Raw genomic sequence first — 18,341 nt, forward strand, 5'->3', positions numbered from 1 at the left:
ACTCACCATGGGAAAAGAATAAAAGCTAAATATAGCAATACAGCATAACCCAAATAAAAGTACATTGGGTTGATTAGTTGGGGTCGTCATACCCCGCTAAGCTAAGGAAAAACATAGTGTGGAACTTGGAACGCTGGGTCAGCGCAAGTTCAGAACACTGCTTGTGCACACACTAAGATGTTTTCCTAAGGTATATGCGGGTCTATGACCTCCAGCTAGGTGATAACCATTGTACAAGAAAATAACAAAGATAGCTTAAAGTAATCAATAAACGGGAAACGTGACTGGGGATACAGGAGAATGACATCGTTGTAACACAACAGATACTTTCTGCTTGCCAAGACACTAAATAAAAGTGATGAGGCCCCAAAGTGCCCCTCAGTCCCATCTTTAAAACTTTAATTCTGTCTCTAGTTTCTTTTTCCCAAACTGCGCGTGGACCACTTTTAATCCCTACCTGTTGTGCTTGCCTCAGCACTACTCCATTTATAATCCGTCCCACTTCCATGTTTCATTTTTCTTGAATGAAAAGAAAAAGTTAATATTTCAGTTATTCACTTACTGATTTTGTTTAGTTTCTGTTGCTCCCCAACCTCAATTGAATTGTTCTAGGTAGGCAGGAAATTTTTTTTCTGTTTTTAAAAACAGGCTGTATCCTTACTGCCTGTTCAGCACTTAATAAACAATTGCTTACTTGAATAACCCTATACCAGTCTTAGCCCTGAAAATGCAACTTTGCAATGACTATTATAAAATAACAGCTGAAATGTCTCTAAACAAAAAATTTGAGAATATTAGTGAGGAAAATTTGTTTTTCTCTTTCTTCAAAAGAGAAAGAGAGTCAAATGGTACATCTTTTTATTGTAACTATTACAGCAAACACTGCTATTATTTAATTATTCCCCAGGAAACTTTTGCAAAACCTGATTAGTGGAAGCTCAAGAGAAGATAAGAACTTACTCCGCAAGTGCGCTATTCCTCAAGGAACAGCAGGACTTGGATTTCATTGTAAATAAAGACAATTCAAACCCATCTTATCTGCTGAACAAATACTTTCAAAATATCAGGGCATGGCTCCCAAATCTCAAAAGGCCATGATGCAAGGAAATGAATTTAGACAGCACCTTCATCTGGGCTTTCATCTAAATATGACCCTTGAGGCTGGGGAGGAAAAACTCTTTTAAAATTCACTCTTTGCTTCTCTTGACAGGTTACAAACTGGATCGGCCATCTCATCAGAAGTCCCTCACATGCTATGGGAATATTTTATTTCCCCTCTCTGACTTTTCTTCTTGGCACACATCCAAGGAGTGAGTTAAAGTTTTGCATGCCCTATTTCAAATGCTGAGATTTTTGCATACATGGATTTGCTGACAAGTGTTTACTTCTTGTTCTAAATGTAAATATCTGACTACAATAAAATTCAGACAGAGAATTTTAAAATATCAACTTTCTATTATTTTCCTGAGCTTTGGGAAATACACCTAATTTTCTGATTCCTTTAAAATACTAATGGGTATTGTTTACAGAGAGACTTGGGGATTTTATTTTTAAAATGTATAACGGTAAATTACTGGAAGTGGATTTATTACCAATATTATAATGAATTTTGTTTTTTGTTCAGTAGAAATAATATGACAAATCTCTGATTCCACTCTGATATCACAGCTCTCCAACCCACATATTGCCCTCAAGCTCACTAATTTTGTGTATCTTCCTTAAGTGATAAAACACCATTCAGCATCTGTATGCTTCCTGTTTCTTGCATTTGTAGGATATCCTTTGGATTGTGACTTTATACAGTTAGTATTCCCAAGAAATACTGTAACAGGAGACCCAAACAGGGTGAGTATTGACATTGATTTGACTGGCCACTGTTAGGGTGCCATTGCACTGCAGGCTCAGTCACTCAGTCATCTCTGAGTCTTTGCAATACAATAGACTGTAGCCCACCAGGCTCCTCTGTCCTTGGGATTTTCCAGGTGAGAATACTGGAGTGGGTTGGCATTTCCTCCTGCTAGAGATCTTCTCAACCTAGGGACTGAACACACATCTCTTGTGTCTCCTGCATTGCAGACAGATTCCTTACTGCTGAGCCATCGGGGAAGTCCTTGTTAGTAAAAATGAGGAATTTCAATATCATCAAACAGGGTTTCAAGGTATCAAGACACACATTGCAATATAAAAGACAAAAATTAAATGAGTTTTAAAAATTCAGTCAAATGAGTTATGAAGCTACCACTATGATGTGTGTTAGCTGAGCTTTTTCTTCAATAAAAGCAGCAGAATAATTTGTGGACATCTAAGGGTAATTTTGAAGCTTATTCATATGAATCGCCTCTTAATGTTATGATTTTTCTCTTTTTCCTGCGTATTTTTATTCACTGTATGTGTGTAAGTACAATTTATATGTTCTTAAGTGAAAGGCCCTCTCATTTATAGTGACAAGCCAAGATTCACTAGCTCCATAGCTTGAGTTTCTAGACAAGATGACATTTATTCTCTCTCAGCTACTGTACAAAAGCTTCAATTGAGAAAAATCATACAATTATTCATGATAAAAATCTTAAATAATCTTCTTTTACAAATCTTGCTTCACAATTGCAATAGATCAAAGAAGACTGTCTTTGATGACAAAATACACACACACACACACAGAAGCACTTGTGTGCCCCCTGATATAATGTGATTGCTATGAGAAACAAACAGATTGGCTACCAGCTTGCATTCAGACCTGATAAAATCTATAAAGCCCCATGAGCAATGAGAATACATAAATAGCTGTGCTTTCACTTTAGGTTCCAAATATGATAGCCAACAGTAGGCTTCTAAGAAAGCAAGACATGAAGCTTTGATTCGATAATTACAAACTAGGGGAAGAGGGGAGCAAGAATGGTTAAGAAAGATATTCCATGTCTCAAGATTGTCTCAATAGAAGATGCCTAGAATGAGTATAAAAATGTTTCAGAGGTTATGCATAAAAAAGAGAAAACGAGACCAAACATAGAAAGCAGCTATGAAAATAATGGAAATGCCACGCACACAAATCAAAATCTTTTCTCTATGTCACAACTATTTTGCAGCAAAATGGGCCAAGTCTAGTCACATTCAACAGGGCAGTCACTCCGAGTAGTTGCTCTCCTTAAGGTCCATCAGTCACTCTGAGTCGTTGCTCTCCTTAAGGTCCGTTGCCCCAAGTGGCATATCTAGTTCTCAAGTTCACTAGAGAGTATATCAAAATTTTCAGTATTCAGGTGCCAAAGGTTAGGGCTCTTCTCGTGCTGTGGAGCTGAATCCAACAGGCCGGACAGAGAAAACACATTTCTTATACGCCAAACGTGTTTAGTACAGTCATATAATATACCACCTGTGCTGGTACCAGAGAGGCCCTTTTCATCATTACTTAACAATATCATAAACAAGCACAAAAAGAAATATTCCCTGTATTCTTTCTTTGTTATCTCAGTGAGATAGAACCTTCTGAAATTTCATTTGCTATTATTATCAATATCACTAATTACAAAAAATTAGTTTTACATAATATTTTAGAAATTCCACATATGCTGGTTTGTGTGTACTATTCTTTTTTATGGTAAAACACACAGAAAGTTAAGTGACTTACTCTGAATTACAAATTTTACACTTAAGTGTTATCCAATATCCCAATCTAGTTTAACGATTGTGCCAAACCATGTTCTTATTTATATGATTATTTGCATCCTATCAAAATGAAGGGCTTCCCTGGTGGCTCAGTGGTAAAGAATCCACCTGCCAATGCAGGAAGAACCCCTGGAAAAGGAAATGACAACCCATTCCGGTATTCTTGTCTGGGAAATCCCATGGACAGAGGAGCCTGGTGGGCTACAGTCCATGAGCTAGCAAAAAAGTCAGACATGACTACGTGATTAAACAACATCATCAAATGAAATCATACTCTTGGGCAATAGGTTATGATGATCACCATTTGGGTGCTTTAAAATAAAACTCATTGTTTATTACTTAATCTACCCAAACTGGTAACGAAACTAGGATTTTTCAGGAAGAATCAGTATACTGTGTTAAAGTTAAGTAACTTCTGTCATCCCATGTCTTCCAGACCAATGAATATGTCCAGCAGAGAAACCACCCACTTTGTTATCCACTTAATCCTCCTGGGCTGGGCTTTCCCTCAAGCCCAGAAATGCAGCTCCTCTACTTCGGGCTCTTTTCAGTAGCCTATATCCCGACCCTGATGTGGAACACAGATGTGCGGTGGGATCAGCACCTTCACACGCCCATGTACATCTTCTTGGGGAATTTCTCTTTCCTGGAAATATGTTATGTCACCACAACCGTCCCTAATATGTTGGCCAACTTTCTATCCTCAAGCAAGTCCATCTCCTTCGTGAGCTGTTTTGCACAGTCCTACTTGTTCTCTTTTGGGTGTGACGAGGGCTTCTACCTTTGCATCATGGCCTTTGACAGGTATCTTGCCATCTGCCATCCTCTGCATTACCCACGCATCATGACTAAAGAGCTCTACACTGCCATCATCATCTTTGGGTGATCCTGTGGGTTCATTCTCTTCCTAACCCCTGTTGTTCTCATTTCACAGTTGCCCTTTTGCAACCCAAATATCATCGACCACTTTATGTGTGATCCTGTCCCATTGATGATGCTGTCCTGTTCTGAAGACAGCACCACACAACTCATTTACTCTACTTTCAATGCTGTTTTCATGACTGGCACCTTTCTCTTCCTCCTTTGCTTCTATGTGCTGGTGATTCTGGCTGTGGTAAGGATGCCCTCAGAAGCCAGCAAACGCAAGGCTTTCTCCACTGGTGCTTCTCATCTGGCTGTGGTAATTCTGTTTTTTTGCTCTGTTATGGTGATATATGTTAGTCCTGGATCAGGACACCCAGTGAAAGTGCAAAAAATTGTGACCTTATTTTATTCTGTAATAACACCCCTCTGCAATCCTCTAATTTATAGCCTCAGGAACAGTGAGATGAAGGCTGCTCTAAGGAAAGTCTTTTGGGCTGAAATATCTGTTCTTAAAACATAAATCAGAAGTCATAGTGAACTAAGTTGCAACACAAGCTATCTGAATAAGACACGAACAGGATGGTTTTCTAGAAAATTTAATAATAATTTTGGTTAAGGAACTATTACAATAAAGCCTACTATTATCATAAAAGTCACCCACTACATGATGGATTAGTCTTTTTTTTTTTTTTTTTGCTGATTATCAGTGATCTTTATTATCAGTGAATATGTTCAAAATCAGGAGTTTGAGGTTGTTCAAAAAAAAAAAAAAAAAAGAACTATTACAAATTTAGGAGAACCAGGTAATGACAAACTCAAAAACAAACAAATAAAACCTAGTTGCTCATAAGGAACCCTGTTTTATAATCTTAAAAATTATCTCACTAGAGCCACTCCAGTACTCTTGCCTAGAAAATCCCATGGATAGAGGAGCCTGGTAGGCTGCAGTCCATGGGGTCGCTAAGGGTCGGACACGACTGAGCGACTTCACTTTCACACATTGGAGAAGGAAATGGCAACCCACTCCAGTGTTCTTGCCTGGAGAATCCCAGGGCCGGATGGGCTTCCGTCTATGGGGTCACACAGAGTCGGATACGACTGAAGTGATTCAGCAGCAGCAGCAGAGACATACAGATAGAATACTATAGGATATTATTACACGTGGATGGCCATAACATTATAAACTGTCATTTTTAACCCTTGGTTATTTTTTTATCTGTTGACAAACTTAACTACAAAACATCTTTAAAAATATGGTTCTTGAATGATGGTATATACAGCAGGTTAGTAACAACCAACATTCTAAAAAATGTCAAAGAGCTTTCAAATGAACACAATTTCAGTATCACTTTTCATATATTTAAGTTACATCCATTCTAGGACTAGAAACAGCATTCTTTGATGGTGGCTCACTATAAGATATTGTATTGGAAATATGTAGATTAAGCAACTGCTTCTTATGATATGCATCATTTTCCTGGTTGGCGTGTTCATCCAGAGATTTCCTTACACAGTTCTTTAGTTCATCGATTCCTTCTCCAGTAACTGCAGAGATGGGGATGATGTGTTGGAATTCCACAGTCCTCTCTGGAATCATGTGTTTTTCAAATAAATGCAAAAATTCTTTAGGATTCTGGAGTTGGTTCATCAGTACATGGAACTTATCCTGTGCATCTGGCAAGTCCATTTTATTTACTGCTAAGAGTGCAGATTTTGTCTGAAGTTCCTCTTTGTACAACTCTAACTCTTTTGAAAGCAGTATTATGGTTTCAAAAGCAGTTCTGTAATGAGTTTGGGAAGAAAGCTGAAATCCAGAAATATCAACAACAAAAAGCAGTTGTTTAGTTCTTTCTATATGCTTGAGGAATTTGTGGCCCATTCCTTTGTTCATATGTGCTCCTTCTATTAAACCAGGAAGATCAGCTACTGATATCTGTTTGAGATCACTATATATAATTTTTCCGAGTTCAGGCTTTATTGTTGTAAATGCATAATCTGCAATTGCAGGTTTTGCATAAGAAATCTTACTTAGCAAAGAGGATTTTCCAGCATTTGGGAATCTATAACGTTACCACTGTCATCAGTTACTGAAACACCCACAGGGACAGGAATTTCACAGTCTTTCCCTTTGGAGCCTTTCAGTGCACTAACTCGACTGTTTGCTCCTTCTCCAGCCACAAACCGTTTCTGAGGATATTTATCCTTAAGTTGTTTTAAAGTCATTTTGTTATGGGCTACAATCCAGACGTCACCACCTTTTCCACCTTCTCCACCTAAACGAGGGTAGCCCATTCCACCACTTCCTCCCTTGGTGAAGAGTCTCAGGTTATCAATGAAGTTTCCATACTTTCTGAACAGCATGCAACTGCAGCGCACCATGCCTGCAAAGCGGATTAGTCATTTTTAAGAAATAAAATTGTCTTAAGAAAATTGAACTTGTCATCATAACCAAGCTTCTAAAAGGAAGTATAAATCTGCTTTGTGTTTCAGAATTGAAGCAACATATAAGGATTCAAGAGGATTCATAAACTTGTTTTGGTATTTACACTGCAACATCTTCTCCACTGGTAGCCACAGAATGTAAGGATTACCGTATGAAAAAAGTACAGCCGTACAGGTGTGATCTTTTTACTCTCTTCCAAAGAATAATTCCTGTTTCTACTCTAAGGATCGTAAAGAAACAAACAGCCTTAGGTGCATATTAAGTAGTAAGTCAGAAAGTACTCAAAATAAGAATTAGGAACTTAGTGGCTCGTGTTTATTCAATAAAGTTAAGATATATGCTAAATGTAAAGGGCATTAGTCAGGACTTCTCTCTTTGCTGCAAATCCAGTGTCAATTGACATGCTGTAGGACCATATTTTATTTCGGTATTTTTGCCATGTGACATATTAAGTATTATCTAAAATGTGTCTAAAGATCTTTTTAAAATATATAGTTACAAATGTTGGTTTGTTTATGCATTTTATTTTCACCACTAGCACGTATTTTTTAAAGATGATTCTAAGAATATAACAGAGAAATAAAGTGTAATTTAGGGAGCCACATTTATAGCCTTCAGAAAATCATCTATTCCACAAAGTGAAGTACAACTGTAATTGGACTTCCTTTAAGAAAGAACCAAGAATCTGAGGTTGTCTGGACAAGGACGGTCAGAATTTCTGGGGGTTCTATAGCAAGTTTTTTCTGTCCTATTTCACAAAGTGGACTGAATGGGTGAACAATTGCCTGGACAAATTATCTACCTAAGTAAAAATGCTTAATTAAGAACATCATCCAAAATATCTTTAACATAAGATGCTGTTTCCCTGATTATTTTAACTATTATTTCCTTCTGGGTGCTTATGGTTTGCTCACCCTACAGTCATCTAGCTTTCTTAAAGCAGATAGGGAAAAGAGATGAGAATGTGTAGTGAATAAAATGTACTGTTGCTTCCAAAGGTGTGTGGTTTCTGCATTTGTAACCGATTTTGCGATAATAATTAACTAGGCTTTTTGCATCTCACACTTTACGTATCAGAAACACCTCGTAATTCAGGCTGCTGACACTTAAAATGGAATGAAATTAATTAATTAATTAAAACGAAATAAAATTCAAGTTTTTTAGTAACTTTTGCTTAATTCAGGACTTTATGAATTAAGGATATAGTGAAATCTAAACTTCAAATTTGTCTAGTTTATTTTAGGAGATTATTTACAAGGATACAAGCAAAGTCTATCTACTCAATAAACAATCTCTTGTTTTACCACTTCCCTCAGATACTTCCCTCAATCTCACCATCTGGACCATTCTCACCATTTGGACATTCATTCCAAATCATAAAGTAAATTCTTACCTCCTCTCATACAGAGGTCAGCCTTGCAGGCTACTTCCTTTATTTCAATTACATGTCCTACTATTTCTAAGAATTTATCAGTGCTGATCCTGAGCTAAACCACTTATGTAAACTATCTCCAAATTTACCAACATGCTTTTCTAGGAATAATCCATGTGAAGTTAATAGGAAAGGAGAAAAACTGTCTGCTCAGCTTTTTTAAGTGCCATTCTTAAATAAAGCAATAAAGGGTTACACCAAAGTAAGCAAATTCATGAAGTCTTCAAAACATTGTAAGTATTATAAATCTCCAAAAATCATGTACTGAAATGGAATTTTATCCAATTTTGACAAAATAACTTTATTTTCTCCCAAATCACCTGATGGAACTGTTATCACACTGAGTAATTTGAGAACAGTCACTTTATTATATACATATAATATGCATTTATTTTATACATATAACAACCTTCTGGAGCAAGTTATTACCAACACTATGTTAAAAAATTAGAAAATTAACAGTTTTAGTGAGGTTCAGGAATTTCCCAAATATCACACTAGTAAATGGTAATGGAGCCAGATGTTTATTGTAGCAGATACTTTTGGTAAGCTTCTTTTTCAGCTACAGTTGTACTGAATAGTTCTACATGAATTTTAACTCATACTGGGAGAAATATCAATAACCTCAGATATGCACATGACACTACCCTTATGGCAGAAAGTGAAGAGGAACTCAAAAGCCTCTTGATGAAAGTGAAAGAGGAGAGTGAAAAGGTTGGCTTGAAGCTCAACATTCAGAAAATAAAGATCGTGGCATCTGGTCCCATCACTTCATGGGAAATAGATGGGAAAACGGTGGAAACAGTGTCAGACTTTATTTTTGGGGGCTCCAAAATCACTGTAGATGCTGACTGCAGCCATGAAATTAAAAGACGCTTACTCCTTGGAAGGAAAGTTATGACCAACCTAGATAGCATATTACAAAGCAGAGACATTCCTTTGCCAACAAAGGTCCGTCTAGTCAAGGCTATGGTTTTTCCCATGGTCATGTATGGATGTGAGAATTGGACTGTGAAGAAAGCTGATCGCCGAAGAATTGATGTTTTTGAACTGTGGTGTTGGAGAAGACTCTTGAGAGTCCCTTGGACTGCAAGGAGATCCAACCAGTCCATTCTAAAGGAGATCAATCCTGGGTGTTCATTGGAAGGACTGATGCTAAAGTTGAAACTGCAATACTTTGGCCACCTCATGCGATGAGTTGACTCACCGGAAAAGACCCTGATGCTGGGAAAGGTTGGGGGCGGGAGGAAGGAGAAGGGGACGACAGAGAATGAGATGGCTGGATGGCATCACCGACTCTGTGGACATGAGTTTGAGTGAACTCCGGGAGTTGGTGATGGACAGAGAGGCCTGGTGTGCTGTGATTCATGGGGTCGCAAAGAGTCGGACACGACTGAGCGACTGAACTGAACTGAATTGAACTGAACAATGTCCCACTTCAAAACCACCACATATCTTTCAAATTTCTGCCTCAGAGTGTCTCAGAAGTCACTAGAGCCAGCCACTTGATGGCAAGTTGATTACACTAACCCCTTCCTTTATGGAGAAGGGGTTTATCCTTCTGAAATTTATCCTTTCTGAAATTGCTACAAGTACTGGAGACTGGTTGTGTTTCCCTGTTGATAATTGCACACATTTTCTGTTCACAAAATCAGACATCTTTCAATTCTACATCATATATGTTATCAATATGTAATCTCAAGATGTGAATATATTCCTAAGCATAAAACCAAAGTATAAACCATTAAGAGAAAGAGTGCATATGTGACTACATAAAAAATAGCTTTGGTTCAAAAAATTGCTATGCACATGTATTGAATAGGTAAAACATCAAAAATGGAAAATATAAATATGTTATAAGAAATTATTTTAAATCAAGAAAAATGAACACATGATTAGAAAAATGTTATATATATAAATGAAAAGGAAAAAAAGGCAAAATGATAAAAAACACTTCTTAGACTCAACCAAATTACTAATTAAATAAATACACATTAAAATAATGACACATTACTTTAAAATATTCATAATGGTAATTTTTAGACAGAATTATAATAAGCTGTATGTGTGTGTGTGTTTCACATGTGAGGAAAATGAGCATTCTCACTATCTGCTGGTTAGACTAAGTTAGGGCAACACTTTTAGAAAGCAATCTAGCAATATGGCAAAGAAAAGTCTTAAGATTATATATACATTTTGATCAGCTAATACACTTATACTAATTCACTGTAAGAGAACATCATCACAGAATAGTTTGTAATAGAAAAAACTTGCAAAGCAATCTAAATGTCCAACAAGAGAGAACTACTTATATTACGCTGTAACCATAAAATGATTATGTTCCTCAGTTCAGTTCAGTCACTCAGTGGTGTCCAACTCTTTGCGATCCCATACATCACAGCACGCCAGGCCTCCCTGTCCATCACCAACTCCCGGAGTTTACCTAAACTCATGTCCATCAACTGATTAAATCAATCAGCATTTGGGAAGAAACCAAGAGGAGAAAAAGAAAATCACAAAACAGTGCTCTAAAGACAATATGAAGTGGGTGGAACAGTGGAGGGAGTGAGGAAAGATATGGGTGTAACGCATTTTTTACATAATTGGAGTCTCTCCGAGCCAGTGCCAGGTGCCTGCTTTCAAGCCTATTAAAATTCTATTTCTGCCCAACTTCTTCTGAGTCAGGGATTCCACCTCTTGTCTGAGATTAGCAGTCATATCAAAGTTGCATGGGAGACTCTCAAAAGACCAGAAAATTCTCAGAATTAGTTAAATTCGCTTTCATTTGAAAATTCATTATTTAATGTACAGGACATGTTTGGCGAGAACAAATGAAGCAGAATGGTGAAATTAAGCACTACCTATATCATCTCCAACAGTTTGGATATCATCGATCTAAAGTCAAGTATAAAGTGACAAGTATATGTATTCGGCCACTTCTCTCTTCTGCCCAAATTCACAAGGAACACAGCAACAGTAAGAGTCCTAATGTATGGCCTGGGGAAGGCTGTGCCAAGAGAGGGACCTGGTATCCTGGGCCATATTGCCCAAAGCTGAACCTGGTTCAACACAGTCCTTGGGGCTTAGCTGCCTACCTTCCACAATATCCTGCCTGGAACAAAAAGAGTGCCTGGGAAGGTCCAATTTGCCCGGAACCAGGATGGCTTTCTTTCTTGAGGCAATTGACCTATCTGAGAAGATTGGTTTCTGAGGTGTTTCTGGAGTTAAAAAGGGAAAGAACTGATTTGGAAGGTTACATGCTAATGAAATACTGACAATATACATTATCAGTAACAAAATGTTTGAAAAGGTTAGACAGTCATCATCAAAGCAACAAAGAATGAAAAGAAGTTTTTATAAGCAAGTCACTGAGGGAGGAGTTTAAAGATGAGTCTCCAAACACAATGTGAGAGTATAAGTGATTCTATGACTTGCAGATACATCACTGGTGCTTCCAATGGAAAATCCTTCTAAGTCATTACTAGAAGAAGCAACAGGAAGCAGGGCTACAGTAAAAGGACCTGGTCACTATTAACTCAGAATTATCTTTCCCCCAGGTTGCTTTCTGCTGGAACTAGTGAACATCAAACAGAGTGAGTGGGCTACTTCCAATATTGCTGCCTTTGTCAGCTTGGATTAGAGACTTTCTGCCTGGTTTTGGACACCTGGTATCTCTGTGCTAAAATAACTAAAGCTTGGAGAAGAAAGATGGAGTCTAGCACAAGAAATAGAGAGTCGAACAGAAGTAACATCTGAATCTGGTCTGACCCCTACCTTGCTGGGAGGCACTGCATGCTCATACTCAGTTGTGTTCAACTCTTTGCGACCCTATGGATTATAGCCTGCTAGGCTCCTCTGTCCATGGGAGTTTTCAGGCAGGAACAGTATTACCGAGAATTCAAATGCACCTCATTGTCAAGACTACTCTGTGTCTGCTTACACAGCAAAGAATAAAAAAGAATTAAAGTTCTGTCCTTGAATGGGATTTTTGCTGGAACTTTTGCCAAAGTAGCTCATTACCTTGAAAGCTGCTTATGGGCAATAACTATTTTAAACAAATCTTTGTTCACAATAGCAATCATTTTTCAGACAAATTTGTTGTATCAAAGATAAAATAAGATATTAAGCCATAAACCAGATTCTGAACAGCCTTCTCAAATATAGTGTTTGAAGTAAAACTACTTAAGGAAGCCAAGAAGCCAAAATAACAAGATTAATAGAATTTTCCCAGAGGGATAGAAAGACATAACAATGACCAGGAAAGAATAACAGGTAGAAGCCATGGGAAGATTAGATATAACTTTTCACTCCAGTCACCCTATATGTAGAAAAGATAAACCAAGTTGAGTTAGAGCCAAATATAAACTCTTACCCTCTGTGGGCTTCTGTTCAATCATTTTAAAAGGATAAGACAGTATTCAAAAGAGTTTAATGAGATTTACAAGTATTTGATAGGACTTCCCACATGGCTCAGTGGTAAAGAATCTGCCTGCAATGCAGGAGACCCAGGTTCAATCCCTGGGTTGGGACGATAACCTGGAGGAGGAAAGGACAACCCACTCCAGTATTCTTGCCTGGGGAATTCCATGGATAGAGGAACCCAGCCAGGTACAGTCCATGGGGTCACAAAGAGTCGGACATGACTTATAACTGAGCATGCACACATATATAATAGATAACACATATGAAATCTGCTGGCATAGTAATCAGCAAATAGCAGGTACTATCACCTAAACACAATAAAAACCGGGTAGAGTGTTTATATCCATTGAGACAGGAGAAGATAATTGGAAAACATAAGAAGACATAAAATCCTTGTGGTTGAGGGTATGATAGGAGGCTCTGAACAAGTGAGACCCTAGGTTTTCTTATTCTCATGAGGATTGAAAGCCACTGTACAATTTCACTGGGAATCAGTTCCTGCCACCAAAAGTCTACTCAGAGAATGCAGACCAACTTTTAACACTGCTGTACAGACTGATAAAGATAGGCAGGGAGGTTACCTTTTTAGTGGGTCATAGGGAAGAGACTTGGGCTTCCTCAGTGGCTCAGTGGTAAAGAATCTGCCTGCCAATGCAGGAGATACAAGATACAAGTTCGATCCCTGGGTCAGAAAGATTCCCTGGAAGAGGATATAGCAACCCACTCCAGTATTCTTGCTGGGAAAATCCCACAGACAGAGGAGACTGGTGGGCTACAGTGCACAGGATCATAAAGAGTCAGACAACTGGGCAACCGAGCATGCTCCCACAGGAAGATACTCAGGATCTGGGAATTTGTTAAAGTGAACTTTCAATGTCATTTGCAGAAACACATATGCGAACAGGGGAGCTCTGGGAGCCTTAAAGCAACTGGTGATATCCAATATGGAGCTGGTTTTAAATCCAGAGCCTGTCTGTGGGTGTCAGGTGAGCAGCAAATTAGAGGGGCCATTACTAGGTGACAGTCTCACCGATGGATTCAGGAAGGCCTTTTCAGCTTTGAGCACAACACTGAAAGTAAAACACACTTGGGGATTGAATGATGCCCTCTGATTGTCCCTGCTGCTCCTGAGGGATGGCCTCTAGGGACAGTATGTGGCCAGAAAGGTATACATAGTAAAACGGAGAGTTTCTTGGCATTTTATTCTTTTTTTGCAGTTAAAGAGAATCCTTTGTGAGGCTCAAAGTGTGGCAGAGTGTCACCAGGACCCCCAAATTCTTCATCTAGGATCTTTAAGAGGGCACAGTGGTAGCCCCTCAACTGCCTGCTGCAATGTCCACTGTGTGTATTATTGCTACAGAAAGAGGGCTGTGAACGGTCCTTTGGATTTTTATTTATAAATATATTTCATATGATAAACAAGGTAATATATCAACTGATATATAACTTTTTACAAAATCTTTATTATTCCTGGTAGAATCACATCTGTCCAGCATACAATTGTTCAAAAATCCCATCAGGAAATTTTGAGCTGACACTTCTCTGTTTGGCATTATTTTCCAGGTAAAGAAATGATAGAAGCTAATGAGCTTCATATCACTTCAAAGGAGATAAAACTTTTGTAAGGAATCGATATTTATTTTCATTAAGTGTAATTAAGACTGAAGAATTCCTGTATTTGCAGTGAAAGGAAAAATCAACATATAGTCTCAGGTAGAGTCCACAGTGACCCAAGGCAGGGAGAGAAGGGCCCTGGGTGAATTGAACTTAGAACAGTGAGGCAGGAACAGAGGAGTTTTTAATCAGGAAAGGAAGGAAGACATTCATGAGAGTACCAAGTTGTATTACAGATAAAAATCTGAAAGAAAATTTGTTGTTTCTTTCTCTTTCTTTCTGATGACATTTTCCTTTTTCTTACTTTGAATTCTGATTAACGTCTGCTCATTCAAGAGCCTATGTTAAAACACCAAAGACTCCTCCTCAAATACTCTTATCCTTACCTTAATTTTGAGGTGGGTATACACTGATTCTGACCGTGAGTGAAGGGGGATTTCCCATTAAAATATAACACCCCTGCAACCCACCTTCATTCCACTATTTTTCTTTCTTTATCAAGTTTCTTTGCCCTGTTTACACACAATCTTACCCACCACAGTCTGTTCAACTCTATATTTACCCACCATAGCCAGTTCAACTGTATAAGTAAAATTATGGTCACAGTAAAAAGTGTGATGGCTCTTACTACACATATTTTAGCTAAATATCCAATATTGAAAATTTAGGTTGTCTACTTCTGATTTAAAGCATCATATCATCCCTTCCAATCACTGAATTTCCAGTCAAAGTTTTCTCCAATGAGCCCATCACCTGGGATGTATAGCTTATAGTTCATTTCAACTCATCCATCTGTTGGTCTTTCTGAATGAACACAAAACTCTTTTTATACTTGATCTCCCTTTGGCATTTGATGGAAGCTGCTAGTTTGGAAGATACCCGCCTCACCATCTTAGTGATGTATCTGATGTATCCTATAGAGAGAGACAGTGAGAAATATGTAAATAATCTTTTCCTATAGTATATAGCCTCAATCACTAACACAGCTTTCCTGAGGCTAGTCCTCCACATGCACAAGTGGAAATTTGATATAGGCAAGTGGCAGATGAACAAATTGAATAAAACACAATAAGGAAACACAGCTAATACATACATAGCTGACATCTGTGTAGGGGAAAAAGTTGGATTTTAGAATCAACGTGCTCAGAGTGACAGTAAAATTCAGCGCTACATTTTGAAATGTGAAGGTGTTTTTTCTTAAGGCTCTAGAACTGGAAAGCAGAGGGAGGAGAATTTATTGAGATAATGAATGTTAAGTGATGGTCACAATAAATGCTTCATACATAACAGCGGGTGCTCTTTGCTCACTACCTTAGACGTCAAATTTTTAAAAAATGTTCAGAAATTGGTTCAAGTCAGAGGGCTTCCCTGATAGCTCAGTTGGTAAAGAATCCGCCTGCAATGCAGGAGACCCCAGTTCGATTCCTGGGTCTGTAAGATCCATTGGGGAAGGGATAGGCTACCCACTCCAGTATTCTTGCGCTTTCCTTTTGGCTCAGCTGGTAAAGAATCCGACTGCAATGCCAGAAACCTGGGTTCAATCCCTGGGTTGGGAAGATCCCCTGGAAAAGGGAAAGGCTACCCGTTCCAGTATTCTGGCCTGGAGAATTCCATGGATGTACAGTCCATGGCGTCACAAAGAGTTGGACACGACTGAGTGACTTTCACTTTCATAAAAGTGCCAAAAATTAGGACGCAGGGCAGGTCAAAGATGGTGATTTCCAGCTTTTGTTAGTAGCCTTGCTAAAACTCTTCTTTATCATAAATCAGAATTTGGGTCAAGGAGGAAAAGCTGTAGTACATGCACAATATACTTTTGCAGCCATCTAAGCAAAGAGACAAGTTTTCTCCATCTGCCTCTTGCTGTTTTTCTATTTGAGAGCCAGGATCTCCTAATTAAAGAAGAGAAGCCAACGAAGGTCCTTTTTTCTCTGTATCAGTTTAGCTGTTGGCTCAGCAAGTAGAAGTTAAATACCAGCTCTAAGAAACTAATAGGTACTGTCTAAAATGGAATTTGTGGCAATGTCTTCAGCACCCTGCTTCCGTTAACAGAGCCATCCAGGACAGATAGCCTGAGAAAATGTTAACTGACAACATAGTAAGGTACTCTTTTTGTACTGACCTAATTCAACTTCATAGTAATTTATTATTTTTTTACAACATGACAAGCTTTAATATTTTTTCATTCATCTTTTACCTCTTATTCATATAAAATGATTCTCTTTGTCTTATTGAAGACAAGCCTTGAATTCCACTTTTCTGCTATGAATATTGCCAGGCCATTTTTTTTTAATTGAAATAAAATAGACTTGCAATATTATATTAGTTTTAGGTGTACAGGATCATGATTCAGTATTTTCATACACTACAAAATGATCACCACAATAACTCTAGTTATCATGTGTTACCATATTAATTTGAACTTTGATTTTTCTTAGAATTTTCCAAAATTCTAAATAAAATTTTCTTTGCAATGAGGAGAAAAGAAATTACATGGATGTATGAGGGTGTATCTTATGGAACTTTACATCAAGGAAGAATTAAGGTAAATGCAAACATAGAAAACAATCTGGACTCCATGTTATATGATGTCAGTGAAATTTGTACTCTGAAAAAAATGGAGACTGTTACAGTGGGCGCTGTGGGAGCATATAGTAACATATTGGCTGGGGTTCTCAGAAATCTGCTCTCATTGGACTAAGCTAGATCATTGGGAAATGAGTTAAAATCAGAACCATATGGAGCCCTTTCACAAAAGTGCATTAAAGGAATAAACAGAAGTCAGAAAATTAAAAAATGACTTTTCAAGAGAAAGAAATGGCTAATCTAATGATGATTCCCTTCATAGATCAGAAGAATGCACCTCTCAGAAGCCAGTGATATCTCTGGGTCTGTGAGTGAGTTCATTCTCCTGGGCTTCCCCTGCCGCAGGGAGATCCAGATCCTCCTCTCTGTCATATTCTCCCTCATCTACCTCCTGACCCTCCTTGGGAACGCAGCCATCATCTGCGCTGTGTGGTCAAGCCGGAAGCTCCATACACCCATGTACATCCTCCTGGCTAACTTCTCCTTCCTGGAGATCTGCTATGTCAGTTCTGATGTGCCCAAAATGTTGGCCAACATCATCTCCCAGACCAAGAGCATCTCCTATGCTGGCTGCCTGCTCCAGTTCTACTTCTTCTTCTCCATGTGTGCAGCTGAGGGCTACTTTCTATCTGCGATGTCCTTTGATCGGTTCCTTGCCATCTGTCGACCTCTGCATTACCCCACCATCATGACCTATCAACTCTGTGCCCGATTAGTGGTTTTCTGCTGGGCAGGTGGCTTTTTATCAATACTGATGCCTGCAGTTCTTATGTCCCGGGTGCCTTTCTGTGGCCTTAATGTCATTGACCATTTTTTCTGTGACCTGGGACCATTGCTGGCACTGTCCTATGCCCCCGTTCCAAAAACTACTCTAACTTGTGCCACTGTAAGCTCGCTTATCATTTTCATCAGTTTCCTCTCATTCTTGGGTCCTATACCTTAGTTTTGCGAGCTGTACTTCGGGTCCCAGCTGGCTCAGGCAGGAACAAAGCTATTTCTACACGTGCCTCCCATTTCTTGGTGGTTTCCTTGTTCTGTGGCTCAGTTATGGTGATGTACGTGAGTCCAGGCTCCAGGAGCCATCCTGGGACACAGAAATTTGTGACCCTGTTTTACTGCATGGCAACCCCACTCTTTAATCCTCTGATCTACAGCCTCCGGAACAAAGATATGAAAGATGCATTGAGGAAAGTCCTCTGTGCCTCAGAATTTTCTAAAAATACAGAGAAACGATATACATTTTTACATTATTATTCTCTCAAGATTTCAGAATTTCTCTCATTTAAAAAAATTCTTTTCTGGGCATGTCTGAGTATTTGA

General features: G+C 38.5%; 3 pseudogenes; 2 read left to right on the forward strand and 1 right to left on the reverse strand.

Annotated features, from left to right (window-relative positions):
- The first annotated feature begins 4,085 nt into the window (after positions 1-4,085).
- On the forward strand, positions 4,086-5,044 carry LOC148776859 (olfactory receptor 11G2-like; annotated as a pseudogene).
- Positions 5,045-5,691: 647 nt separating this feature from the next.
- LOC148776860 (GTP-binding protein 10 pseudogene) lies at positions 5,692-6,903 on the reverse strand (annotated as a pseudogene).
- Positions 6,904-17,292: 10,389 nt separating this feature from the next.
- Positions 17,293-18,341, forward strand: LOC129542135 (olfactory receptor 11H6-like; annotated as a pseudogene).

Source organism: Moschus berezovskii, chromosome 9 (genome assembly GCF_049115385.1).
Source record: "Moschus berezovskii isolate FMDL1 chromosome 9, NW_MosBer_1.0, whole genome shotgun sequence".
NCBI classification, from domain to species: domain Eukaryota; kingdom Metazoa; phylum Chordata; class Mammalia; order Artiodactyla; family Moschidae; genus Moschus; species Moschus berezovskii.